General features: G+C 42.3%; 1 long non-coding RNA gene and 1 other non-coding gene across 2 annotated transcripts in view; one reads left to right on the top strand and one right to left on the bottom strand.

Annotated features, from left to right (window-relative positions):
* Positions 1 to 13,762, bottom strand: part of LOC117064571 — a 36,917-nt gene that overhangs the window by 7,780 nt on the left and 15,375 nt on the right. The window lies entirely within an intron of this gene.
* Positions 9,440 to 9,654, top strand: LOC117066316. The gene has a single exon (XR_004430281.1). It is a non-coding gene; the product is annotated as a small nucleolar RNA U3 (small nucleolar RNA).

Raw genomic sequence — 13,762 nt, 5'->3', positions numbered from 1 at the left:
AAATATATCAAAATACTTGGGATACAGCCAAATCAGTGCTTAGAGGGAAATTCACACCTACACTACAAAAAAAAAAAAAGAAAGATATCTAATCAATAATCTTAAGACTAGAAAAAAAGCAGAGTAACCTAAACCTAGAGCAAGCAGAAGAAATGAAATAATAAAATTTAGAGCCAAAATTAATGAAATAGATGATAGAAAAATATCAAGGAAATCAAGGAAATTAAAAGTTGGTTCTTCAACAAGATTAACAAAATTGACAAACCTTAATCTAGATGGATCAAGAAAAAAAGAGAAAAGATTCAAATTGTTAAAATCAGGAATGAAAAGAGGGGCATTATTACAGATCATATATAAATAAAATGGATTATAAAGGATTACTATGAACAACTGTATGCCAACAAGTTAGATAATTTACATGAAATGGACAAATTCCTGGAAAGCCTTAAAATAGCAAAACTGTTTCAGGAAGAAATAGAACATCTGACTAGACTTGAAACAAGTAAAAAGATGGAATTACTAATCAAAAAACTACCCACAGAGAAAAGCCCAGGACCAGAATTCACTAGTACATTCTACCAAATTTTGGAAGAATTCTTCACAAACTTCCAAAAAATAGAAGAGGAAGAAACACTTCCCACCTCATCCTATGAAAGCCAGTATTACTATGATACAAAAATCAGACCAAAACATCACACAAAAACCATAGACCAATATCGTTTATGAATGTAGACAGAAAAATCTCAACAAAATACTAGTAAGCAGAACACAGCAATTTATCAGAAGAATTAGACACCATGACCAACTGGTAAATGTCCCAGGAATGCAAGATTAACATCTGAAATGTCAATTAATGTAATACCTTTGTCAATACAATAAAGGACAAAAACCACGTGATCATTTCAATAGATGCAGAAAAAGCATTTGACAAAATTCAACACTTCTTCATAATAATAATAAAAAAAAACCTCAACAAAATAGGAATAGAAGGGAATATCCTTAACTTAATAGAGGGCATCTATAAAAAACCCACAGCTAAATCACACTCAGTGGTGAAAGACCAACTGCTTCCCCCAAGACCAGGAACAAGATGAGGATACCTATTCCCCCTACTTATATTCAACATTGTACTTGAGGTTCCTGCCAGGGCAATTAGGCAAGAAAACAAAATAAAAGGCACCCAGAATGGAAAGGAAGAGATAAAGCTATCTCTACTTAATTCACGTTTCTGACCAATATCTCCTTGTCATGGTGGACACGAATTAATTCATTACAGCACACTTACTAATTGCCTTAAGAGATGTCAAGTTTTGCACTGCGGACATAGAGATGAACCAACCAGTTGTGTGGCCTGCCCTTAAGCAGCTTCTAGACAGCTTGGGGAGATGAGACCAGCCAACATCTATAAAATAAGGTGGAAAGTGACCAGAGTTACATGCGGGCACAGATGAAGAGAGTCTATTGGAGCTCAGAGGAAAGTTGAGGGGGTCACTTCTAGCTGGGGCTAGATCAAGGGAGCCTTCTAGAGTTGGAGCATCAGGGCTGGGCTTTAAATGTTGGAGAGGATTTCATTAAGTTAACAGCATAATAAGAGCAAGGTTGCTCTTCCTAAAGGCCTACAGCATATTCAAGCACCAGGAACCCCAGAGTAGCTGCAGTGGGTAGTGAGTGAGGGAGAGCTAGGAGATGGTCTGTACAAGTGAACTGAAACCTAGAATACCACACTAAGAGCTGAGGCTTCAGGCTGAACTGAGGAAGCTTTGGATGGTGTTTGAGCACAGAGGAGACCTGGGCAGACACCATTGGGATAGGCAGAGTCCTATGCTTCCTTCAAAAACTTGCTAGACGATAACATCTTCTGGAAAGCTTGATAAAATGGAGATCCCAGGCTCGGGTACAGGAAATGTCGATTGAGTCATTCTGGGAAGTGGTGTTGAGTGGCTGGGTGATGATAGCAGAGGGACAAGTCTGGTTTTGATCTGTGTTTCTCATATCAGGGCTGACCAAGCCTCACCTCATTCAGTCTAAGTCCTCTGTCTACTATGCATGAAAACTTACGTCCTTCTGCTGTGTCAGGGGAGGGGTGGGAGATAAACAGAGCACGGGGATATTTCTGTGGTGTGATGCATGGGAGGGTCAATGGGGAAATGGCTCCTACCCTTGGTGACCCTAACCCCAGTGAACCCAGCCCAACACTCATGAGACTGTGGCCATTCCCTCTCTCCCTCAAGCCTTGTGGGTGCTGGAAAGAGGTGGCCTGGCCAACTGGGATGAACTTTGGCTTAGTGTTATCACTTATCCTGAGAAACCCAAAGTGGCCAAGTAATTCAAAGGTCTTTTATGACCAGGAGAACAAAAGTCAGTCCCAGCCATTAGCTATTGATTACTTTTTGCCACACCTTGAGCAAGATCTTTGACCAGATTTTACAGAGAGTGAAACTGAGGTCTCGGGGTTATTCCAACAGGCAGCTGTATGATGCCAAGATGTCTTATCAAACTTTTAGGTGGGTGTGTTCTGAGAGAGAAGCCATCAGAATTCACATCCACTAAAGTTGTGTGTGCTGGAGTCAGGGAGAGAGACTCAGTATCCTGTACTCAGAAGACAGAGTTACACTTAACACCAGGAGTCTTCCTCTCCTGGCAGAAGTGTCGATGACAATCTATATCAAGAACTTTAGAAAGGCCTGGGACCAGTAACATGGCTCTCACCTGTAATCCCAGCACTTTGGGAGGGCAAGGTGTGGGGACCACTAGAGACCACCCTGGAGAGCTTAGTGAGACCATCTGTCTACAAAAAAAAAATAAAAATAAAAAAGGCCGGGCGTGGTGGCTCATGCCTATAATCCCAGCACTTTGTGGGGCTGAGGTAGGCAGATCACTTGAGGTCAGGAGTTCAGGACCAGCCTGGCCAACATGGTGAAACCCCACCTCTACTAAAAATACAAAATCAGCTGGGTGCAGTGGCAGGTGCCTGTAGTCCCAGCTACTCAGGAGGCTGAGGCAGGAGAATCACTTGAACCCAGGAAGCGGAGGCTGTAGTGAGCCGGATCGCACCATTGCACTCTAGCCTAGGTGACAAAGGAAGACTGTCTTAGAAAAAAAAGAAAGAAAGAAAGAAAGAAAGAAAGAAAGAAAGAAAGAAAGAAGAAAGAAAGAAAGAAAAAGAAAAAAAGATCTATACCCTTTAGTTCGGCAACTCCATGTCCAGGAATCTCTGAAAAGAAAGTAATCCTCTCTGTGGATGAGGTTCTAGATACAGAGGTGTTCAATGTAAGATTATTCACCCCAGCTGAAAAGCAAAATTCAACTTCGTCCACGCTAGCAATAGATGAATTGCTAATATTTGTTGAATCTGGCTGTTGGCAAAGCATTTTCCCTGCACTATCTCATTAAATCCTTACAGGAGCTCAGTAGGATAGATACTGGTATTGTCCTCATTTTGCAGATAAGAAAACTGGGGCACAGAGAGATTAACACACCCCAAATTACAGAGCTAGTAGCACATCAGAGCCAGCACTTAATAGCAGCATTAAAAAAAAAAAAGCTTATAGTTGGGCATGGTGGCTCACACCTGTAATCCCAGCACTTTGGGAGGCAGAAGTGGGCAGATCACTTGAGGTCAGGAGTTCGAGACCAGCCTGAGCAACATGGCAAAACCCTGTCTCTACAAAAAAGTACAAAAATTCTGAGTGTGGTGGCATGCACCTGTGGTCCCAGCTACTCAGGAGGCTGAGGTGGGAGGATCACCTGAGCCTGGGAGGAAGAGGTTGCAGTGAGCAGAAATCGTGCAATCCAGCCTGGGCAATGGAAGTAAAATCCTGTCTCAGAAAAAAAAAAAAAAAAAAGCTTCTGTTGATGATATTAAGCAATAATAACAAAAATGACTCTGATATTTATTTTTAAAGACTTCAAAGAAATACTCCAAACTACTAGAGACCCTCTCAAGGTACGGGGTGTATGAGTGTTTTGTGACATTTTTGGTGGCAGAGAAGGAGGGTTTGTTTCTACTTTTTGCTACTTTTCACAGTGATACATTTTCATAATTTAGGGGAGAAAATGAACTTATGGTGTTTATAAAAACACAAATTAAAAATAAGATGGTTCTTAAATGGTTATATTTCAGGTAATAGGGTAGCTATTGGGGACAGTAAGAACCTTGGTGGAACTGTCCCCGCAGACCTTGGAAATGTTTCTGACTGGCCCACTTTAATCGGACTTAGCATCACCTCAGACGTGTGCGGGGACAGCAGAGTAGAGAAGCCAGGACAGGGAAAGGCTCAGAAAATGAGCCCCAGGAGAAAAGCTCCAAACCCTTAGTCCTACATCATGTGAGTGGCCCCGGGGGGGAGGGGGGTTTCCAATGGCATATCTGGGCCCAAGGCAGATGGGAGAGCCTGTGTCTCCCTCTTTCCTCTGCAGAGCGGAGATGGGCAGATGAACATCAATGTCCCTCCAATGATGGCCACACCAGTGGGGACAGGGAGAGTAGTCCAGGGGCTGGCCCACTTCTCAATTTCCATGAGGTTCCCCGAGCACCTGCTCCTCACTTCTTGAAAATGGACAAGTAATGTTTGTTCAATCTAATGTAAAAGCATGAAGAAAAAATTCTTTTAAAACTTTATTTGTCTACCATATGCTATCAAAGTTTGCTTATAGGGCACACATAGCTTCAAAACAGCCCCCATGCCCCTCCTGGAAAAATATCCAGAAACATCCTGCCCCCCGTCCCGTCCTAGCTCTCCACAGGGAGTCCTGTGGGTTGGTGGCTTGGCAGGCTGTGCAGGCCACGTGAGGACAGCAGGACTGGCAGGGCCTAGGGTCTGGGCCAAGGAGGCTGCAGAGATCAGGGCCAGAGGCGAAGGGTCCAGGGCTCTACGGAGGTCAAGGTCAGGCCAACACTGCTTCACCAGCTGCCTAAAACCCATGGCTTTATGTTTAAAGACTCAGCTAATTACAGACCTTTTCCAACATGAAATAATAGCATTGTAGACAATTTAGGGGAAAGGAAACCAACGGAAAAGTTTTTCTAAAAAAAGATCATTTTTCTAATACCTTTATTTCATTTAAAAATACATTTAATTATAAATGTATTTTCCTTTTGAAAGCAAACTGGAAGGGGAATGTTCTGTTTTTGCTTTAAACATTTCTGTCTTACTTAAATGTGTTAAGTAATATCTGCCTTTTATACCATATTAAATTATGTCTGTTGTTATAAAAATTTGGTAAATACAAAAATAGGGCAGAAACCAAAAAAAGTATTATATTTTACCTAAATATCTTTATGTTTTGGAAATTTTGTTTTTGTGACGTAAAGAAAGTGCTCAGGGGCAAAAAATGTCTGTCTTTGAAAGTATATACATACAACTGGGCACAGCGGCTCACGCCTGTAATACCAGCACTTTGGGAGGCTGAGGTGGGCAGATTGCTTGAGCTCAGGAGTTAGAGACCAGCCTGGGCAACATGGTGAAACTCCATCTTCACTAAAAATACAAAAATTAGCCTGGTGTGGTGGCATGCACCTGTAATCCCATCTACTCTGGAGGCTGAGGCAGGAGATTTGCTTGAACCTGGGAGGTAGAGGTTGCAGTGAGCCAAGATTGTGCCACTGCGCTCCAGCCTGGGCAACAGAGGGGACTCCATCTTAAAAAAAAAAAAGTATATACATACTACCAAATACAAAAGATACAGAGATTGGGTATATACAGTGAAATGTCTGTTTCCTTCCCTTTCTCTCCTGTCTAATCACCCAGTTGCCCTCCCTGGGGAAAACCATTCTTGCTATTTTTCAGCCATTTTGGTAGAGGGTATCTTTACATTTGCAAATGTATATGCATACACACTTTTTGGGAGGGAGAGACAGGATCCTGTTCTATCACCCAGGCTGGAGTGCAGTGGCGTGATCATGGCTTACTGCAGCCTAGACCTCCTGGGTTCAAATGATCCTCCTGCCTCTTCCCCGCAAGCAGCTAGGACTACAGGTATGCACCACCACAGTCTGCTAGTTTTATATTTTTATTTTTTGTAGAGGCAGAGTCTTGCTATGTAGCCCAGGTTAGTTTAGAACTCCTAGCCTCAAGCAATCCTCTTTCCTTGACCTCTCAAAGTGGTAAGATTACAGGCGTGAGCCACCAAGCCTGGCCAGCATGCACTCTTTAGTAATTATGACTGTATGTGCAGGAGCATGTGTGTGTGAATGTGTTTGAGTGTATCATTACACTAATTGTCACACTCTGTCCTAAATCTTGCTCTTTATACAATATATCTTAGGGATCTTCCCATAGGATATGTAAAGAGTTCTGTTGGTTGCTGACCTCGATCCTATTAACCTAAAAGGTCCTTCTTGGTGTCTAACCAGAAACCCATACAACCCCCAGCCTGACACTAGCAAGGCCTGCACCTCCAAAGTAATGAGAGAGATGAGGGAGTTGGGGGGATGGGTTCAAGGACTCCCTGTTTTTCTTCCTTCTGCTCCCTCCTTCCCTCCCCTTCCTTCCCTCCCCTTCCTTCCTTCCCCTCCCTCCCTCCCTCCCTCTTTCCTTCCTTTCTTCCTTCTTTCCTTCCTTCCTTCCGTCTTTTCTTCCTCCCTTCCTTCTTGCTTCTTGCCTTCTAAAATGAAAACAGTTCACTATGGTTTTTATTCACTCTGATTACTAATGCAAAACATGCTTCTCATAAAGTATTCAAATAGTATAAAAAGAAAAATAGGAGAGTGAAAGTCACTCCTACTGTTACCCAGAAATAATCACTGTTGACATTTTATTGTTCATCCTTCCAATTGTTTTTCTGGAATACCCACACCAATTTTTCACCATTTTAACCATTCTGAAGTATACAGTTCAGTGGCGTTTAGTGCATTCTGAATGCTGAACATCTATCAGCACTATATAATTTCAGAATAATTTCATCACCCCAGAAGGAAATCCTATCTCCACGGAAGAGTCACTCTCCATTCCCCTCTCCCGACAGCCCCTGGCAACCATGAACCTGCTTTCTAGCTCCATGGATCTGCGTATGCTGGATATTTCACATCAGTGGAACCATACAATATGTGATCTTTTGTGTCTCACTTCTCTCACTCAGCATAATTTTTTTTTGTTTTTTGTTTTTTTATGGAGACAGAGTCTCGCTCTGTTGCCCAGGCTGGAGTGCAGTGGTGTGATCTAGGCTCACTGCAACCCCCGCCTCCCGGGTTCAAATGAATTCTCCTGCCTCAGCCTCCTGAGTAGCTGGGACTACAGGCATGTGCCACTAAGCCCGGCTAATTTTCGTATTTTTAGTAGAGGTGGGGTTTCACCATGTCGGCGAGGCTGGTCTCCAGCTCCTGGCTTCAAGCGATCCTCCCACCTTGGCCTCCCAAAGTGCTGGGATTATAGCATAGCCAGTGTGCTCAGCCAGGCATAATGTTTTCAAGGTTTTTAAAAATGTTTTTTCTTTTTCTCTTTTTTATTTTAGAGACAGGGTCTCTCTTTGTCACTCAGGCTGGAGTACAGTGAAATGATCATACATCACTGCAGCCTCAACCTCTTTGGCTTAGGTGATCCTCCCACCTCAGCCTCCAAAATATCTGGGACTACAGGTATAAACTCACCTAATTAAAAAAAATTGTAAAGACAGAGTCTCACTATGTTGCCCAGGTTGGTCTTGAACTCTTGGCCTCAAGTGATTCACCCCCTCAGCCTCCCAAAGTGTTGGGATTATAGGTGTGAGCCACCAGGTCCAGTCTGTTTTCAAGGTTCATCCATGCTGTAGCATGCATCAGTACTTCATTCCTTTTCATAGCCAAGTAACATTCCATTGCATGGATGTGCTATATATTGTTTATCTATTCACCAGCTGAGGGACATTTGGGCTATTTCCACCTTTGTCTGTTGTGAATAGTGCTTCTATGAACATGTAAGTTTTTATTTGAATACCTGTTTTCAGTTCTTTTGACTATATACTTGAGAGTGGGACTACTACATCAAAGGGTCATTCTATCTTTAACTTATTGAAGAAATACCAAAGCGATTTCCACAGTGGCTACATTTCCACCAGCAATGTATGAGGGTTCCAATTTCTCTACATTCATACCCAAACCTGTCATTTTCCTTCTGTTTGTTTTGTTTTGTTTTATTATAACCAACCTAGTGGGTATGAAATGCTATCTCACACCTACATTTTTGTGGTTTTGAATTGCATTTCCCTAATGACTAATGATGTTAAACATCTTTTCACGTGCTTGTTGACCATTTGTATATCTTCCTTGGAGAGATATCTTTTCAAGGCCTTTGCCTTTTTTTTTTTTTTTTTACACTTAGGGGGTACATGTGCAGATTTGTTACATGGGTATATTGTGTGATGCTGAAGTTTGGGTTTCTATTGATCCCATCAACCAAATAGTGAACACAGTACCCAATAGGTAGTTTTTTAACCCTTGCCCTCCCACCCCTCCTCCCCGCTTTTGGAGCCCCCAATGTCTATTGTTCCTATATTTGTGTCCGTGCGTACCCCATGTTTAGCTCCCACTTACAAGCGAGAACATGCGACATTTGGTTTTCTGTTTCTGTGTTAATTTACTTAGGATAATGGCCTTCAGCTGCATCCATGTTGCTGCAAAGGACATGATTTTGTTCTTTTTTATGTCTTTGTCCATTTTAAAAATTGAGTAGTTTGTGTTTTTCTTGTTGAGTTGTACAAGTTCCTTCTATATTCTGGATATAAGATTCTTATCAGATATGTGATTTGCACATTTCTTCCATTCCGTGGGTTTTCTTTTGCATTCCTGGTAACGTTCTTTCATGCACAAAAGTTTTTTATTTTGATGAAGTCCAACTTATCTATTTTTCATTTGTTCCTTTTGTTTTTGGTCTAAGAAACTGTTGCCAAACCCAAGGTTATAAAGCTGTTCTTTTCTTAGACTTTTATAGCTTTAGCTCTTATATATAGGATTTTATTCATTTTGAGTTAATTTTTGTACATGGTGTGTGGTAAGGTCCAACTTCATTCTTTTGCATGTGGATATTCAGTTGGCCTAGCACCATTTGTTGAAGAAACCCTTCTTTTCCCTCATTGAATGGTCTTGGCACCCTTGTTGAAAATCAATTGACCATAGTTACATAGGTTTATTTATTAACTATGTGACCATAGTTACATAGTTACATAGGATTGTCAATTCTATTCCATTGATCTATACGCATGACTATCCTTATGCCGGTAGCACATGATTTTGATTACTGTAGCTTTGTAGTAAGTTTTGAAATTGGAAAATGTGAGTCTTAACACCTTGTTCTTCTTTTTGCAAGATTGTTTTGACTATTTGGGATCCCTTGCAATTCTATATACATTTCAGAGTCAGTTTTTCTACTTCAGCAAAATGGAATTTGTGGGATTTGGGGACTTTGATAGGGATTGCATTGAATCTGCATATTGCTTTGGGGAATATTGTTGTCTTAACAAAATCAAGACTCTACTTTCAGGGCTCATTTCTATCATTCAATACTATAGAAGTTTCTCTGAATGTTTAGAGCACTGGAAACCAAACGGAGGAGGCAGGCATTCTTTCCTGAGCATGTAGCCAGCTCATAGGGTTGTTTTGTTGCTGCTGCCACTTGCCATTGATGATCCTTCTTCTCTTCCTTAAGGGGAGTAAGAAGGAGAGGATGCAGTCTTAGTGGTTCCCATAAAAATAAATACATTAATCACAGAAATTAAAATTGAATTTAAAAAGTGAGTCTTCTAACCCATAAGCAAAGAATGTCTGTATATTTAGGTCTTCTTTCATCTCTTTTAGCAGTGTTTTAAAGTTTCCGTAAACAAGTCTTGCTCCTTCTTTGGTAAATTTATTCTTACATACTCTGCTTTTTTTGGTACTGTCCCACACAATTTGTTGAACCAATTTTTTTTAACTTATCATATCATGAACATCTTTCTAGGTTAATGGTATAAAAGGCAAAAATTATTTTATGGCACTTTATAGATATACTGCAATTTTTTATTTTTTATTTGAGACAGGGTCTTACTATGTTGCCCAGGCTGAACTCCAATTCCTGGGCTCAAGGGATCTTTCTGCCATATCCGGGACTATAGACATGTGCTACCAGTCCAGCTAAATTACAATTTGCTTCAACAATCCCTTATTATTGACTATCTTGGTTATTTCAAATTTTTAATTGTTATAAATAAGGATTCAGTGAGTTTCTTTACAATGTACGTCTTTGTACACTTATCCAATTATTTCCTTTGGATAAGCTCCCAGAAATGAACGTATTAGGTCAAAGGAGAGGAATACTTGCAAAGCTTTGATGAATGTTGCCAAATTTTCCTCCAAAAATATCAGACCAACACCCACTCTGAATAGCAGTGGATGGGGCTCTCTTCCTCACTCAGGATCCAAGTTGCTTTTACCCAATGTCACTTCCAGAAGGAGAAAACAGGAGCCCTGACATGCTCCTTCACTGGGCAGAAACTTTGAACAAGACGGTGACCATCCCAATCAATAGAGATGTCTTCCTCTTAGGCCTAAAAGGGCCCTTTATTGGAATTTTTATTGCAAAGACAACTTGTCCGGATTTTTTTTTTTTTGTCTTTATTTGTCTTTTTCTCCCTCTAGTCTGCAAGCTGCATTTGGCCAAAGACTATATCTGGCTTGTTCACTGTGTATGTCGAATGTCTTGTAAGTGCCTGGCATAAGAAAGTTCTCAGAAGATGTAAGTTATCTTTAAGCTGAGGCACAAGACAGCTTACAAGCTAAAATTCCATGAGGGAAGAAATAGCATCTATCCTTCCCTTTTGTGTCTCCAGTGCTAGGACAGTCTCTGGCACACAATAGACTCAGTAAGTATTCGTTGAATGAATAAATGAAAGTGACTGACTCCAGAAAGTCAATGGTGGTAGCAGATCTGAAGACTCCTAGTTCAGTGCTCTTTCTGCCTGCTGCACACTCTTTCTCATTTTTATTCTAATGTTTGCACTGCATTTCTGTGCTTATGGTCCCTTGGTTTCTCTGCTTCAGCAAAACAGCCATATATATGCGGCCAAACAGAGACACACAGGAGATTACCTGGCAGCAGCTCCAAGACCCGGCTAACACCCTCAAGCGATTTTCCAATGGCAAGGACCAGGAGGGGAATTTCCCCATGCATGCCCAGCTCTGGTGCATCTGTGCCCCCTTGACTTGGATGCTATTTTGTGGGCTGGAGTCAGCATGAAAGCTATTTTTGACTAAGTGGCTACCTAATCTTACATAACCCTGAGCGATTCAGGCCAAGGTCATTCAGCTTAGTGCATGAAAGACACTTCCGAGACCAGTGATTCCCCTTCCCCAGAGTCCCTCCAGAGAAGCAGAGCTGGGAAAGTTGTTTCCATGATCATGGCTCTGGGCCTCCACAGCAAAGCCCAGCTAGGACTTTGTGAGCACGGCCCTGCCTCTGCAACTTCTAAAAGAATTCCCCAAGTGTCTCATTCCCCAATATCCCTGAAACACGGGTAGAATATGAACCCAGGAAGCAGAGAGTGTGGATACCTACCTCTGCCACACACACACACCCAGTCCTGCTTCCTTCTTTAACGTGGAGATGCAGGAGCTGAAGATACTTAAGAGGGCCCATGTATGAAGAAGACAGGTGTCTCTCCTATGAAAGAAGTGGTAAGCCCACATTTTCATCTCAATTTTGTTTTATTGGAAAGGAGATAGAATAGCATTCAAGGCCCTCTGGACTCTAATCTCAAATGCCCTTCCTATTTCATCAGCAGGCCCTTAGTCAAAAGCCTGACATATGCTAGATGTTCACTACCTGCTCAGTGAAAGAAATTCATTGCCTGCTCCCTCATAACTCCTACTACACCTCACCACCAACTCCAGGTCCTACTGGTGAGCTCTCTGCACTTTTGCATGTGCTGTCTTCCCCATCTGATAAGCCTTCACAGCATGCTGTACATTTGCAGCCCAACTCAAAGTCCAATGCCCCAAGACCACCTTTACAGATCCGTCTAAACAGAACCAGTTGTCCTCTGGTCTATATTTCTCTAGCACATTGCTCACACTTCTGTTTTGAGCTTCTTGTAACGTAACTGGTTATGTACTCATCACAATCTATGTTCCACCAGACTGTGAGCTCCTTGGAGGCAGGGTCTAGCCCTTAGTGGTCATTGTATCTCCAGCACATTTTGCTGCCTGGCACTTACTGGGGCCCCTGTCAACTTCCATTTGTTGGATGGATGGATGCCTGGAGACACTAATGAGATCTGCAGTTCACAAAATCACTTGCATTTCAAATCCAGCGTGGGCTGGCTGAAGGAGACAGATATGAGGAGAACCACTTGAGTGGTTGTTCCACATACTCATGGAGTCAATATAGCTTTTCTCTCTTAACAGATTTTTGGGCCAGGCATGGTGGCTCATGCCTGCAATCCTAGCACTTTGGGAGGCCAAGGCGGCTGAATCACCTGAGGTCAGGACCAGCCTGACCAATGTGGCAAAACCCCATCTCTACTAAAAATACAAAAATTAGCTGGGTGTGGTAGCGGGCACCTGTAATCCCAGCTACTAGGGAGGATGAGGCAGGAGAATCACTTGAACCGGAGGCAGAGGTTGCAGTGAGCCGAGATCGCACCATTGAACTCCAGCCTGGGCAACAAGAGCTAAAATCCGTCTCAAAAAAAAAAAATTGTTTTGATCTCACAAATAGTTGGTGTTCATTGTAGAAACACAGCACAGCTGCAAGAAAACAACTCTGAACATTTTAGAATGTCTTTTCAGACTTTATTTCCACTATGCACTGCCCTTCCTCCATTTCTTTACAGAAATGAGAGCTCACCTCGGATGAGTAGGGTGGGGCTCAGCCTGTTCAGGGAATGCAGAAGCCCTCCTGAGCTGAGGCTTGAAGGATGCATAATGGTAAGTACAATGAAGAGTGAACAATATTTCAGTAACAAAACTGGAATGTCATTTTGTTAACCATCTCACTCAAAAATAGGTAGAGGATAACCCAGATTATCCGCCCTGTACCCTTTCCCAGAATTGCTCTTCCCTCCTTCTCTATTTAGTTCAAGAACTCCCACGTTAGGTCAAAGAGACCCCGCCCCCTGGTCTTAATTGTTTGGTCCAGAGGCAGGTCTTGATTCAAACTGGGCCAATCACAGTGTGTGGCTACCCTGTCTACAGTTGACAGGTTCAGATTTGGGTAATTGAACTAAGGTGGCCAATCTATTCCTTGCTTGGGAGTTCTGGATTGAGGGCTAAAGACAGCTTCAGGTGTATGCTTTCTTTCATATGTCTCAAAACTTATTCCCCACTATCTGGTCTGCAATGAGAAAATGAGGCTGACACACAGGGAGAGGCAAACACAGCAGGTGGAGAGAAGGTCCTGGAGCTGCCTGAGCCCCAGACCCCAGGTGTTCTTTGGGCCTGGCCACACTGTGGTCCTTCCGAACTGTGTTGTCCAACTCTCCTCTAGATTACATGAGCTAACAACAAATCCTCCCTTGTGCTTTTCCCATTTTGAGGTGGATTTCTATCACTTGCCACTGAACAGCTTCTGACCCACACACACCATGTGTCATGGGGGTGACTCTATGTTGATAAAATACACACACAACATCACGTTTAATGGCAGCAGGATGTTTTCTGTGTCTCCCCTTTTAAACAGTCTCCTATTGTTGCGTATCTCGGTTTTTCCAATGTTTCGCTGTGATGAGCAATGCTGTGGGAAACAGCCTCATAAATTCATCCTTGCTCCCATGCATTATTTTATCAGAGTGAATTCCTAGAGGTGAAATTGCTGCA

The sequence above is a fragment of the Trachypithecus francoisi genome, unplaced genomic scaffold, assembly GCF_009764315.1.
Source record: "Trachypithecus francoisi isolate TF-2019V2 unplaced genomic scaffold, Tfra_2.0 Lachesis_group2, whole genome shotgun sequence".
NCBI classification, from domain to species: domain Eukaryota; kingdom Metazoa; phylum Chordata; class Mammalia; order Primates; family Cercopithecidae; genus Trachypithecus; species Trachypithecus francoisi.
Note: the sequence above shows the minus strand (reverse complement) of the source record. Positions and strands in the feature narration are given on the sequence as shown.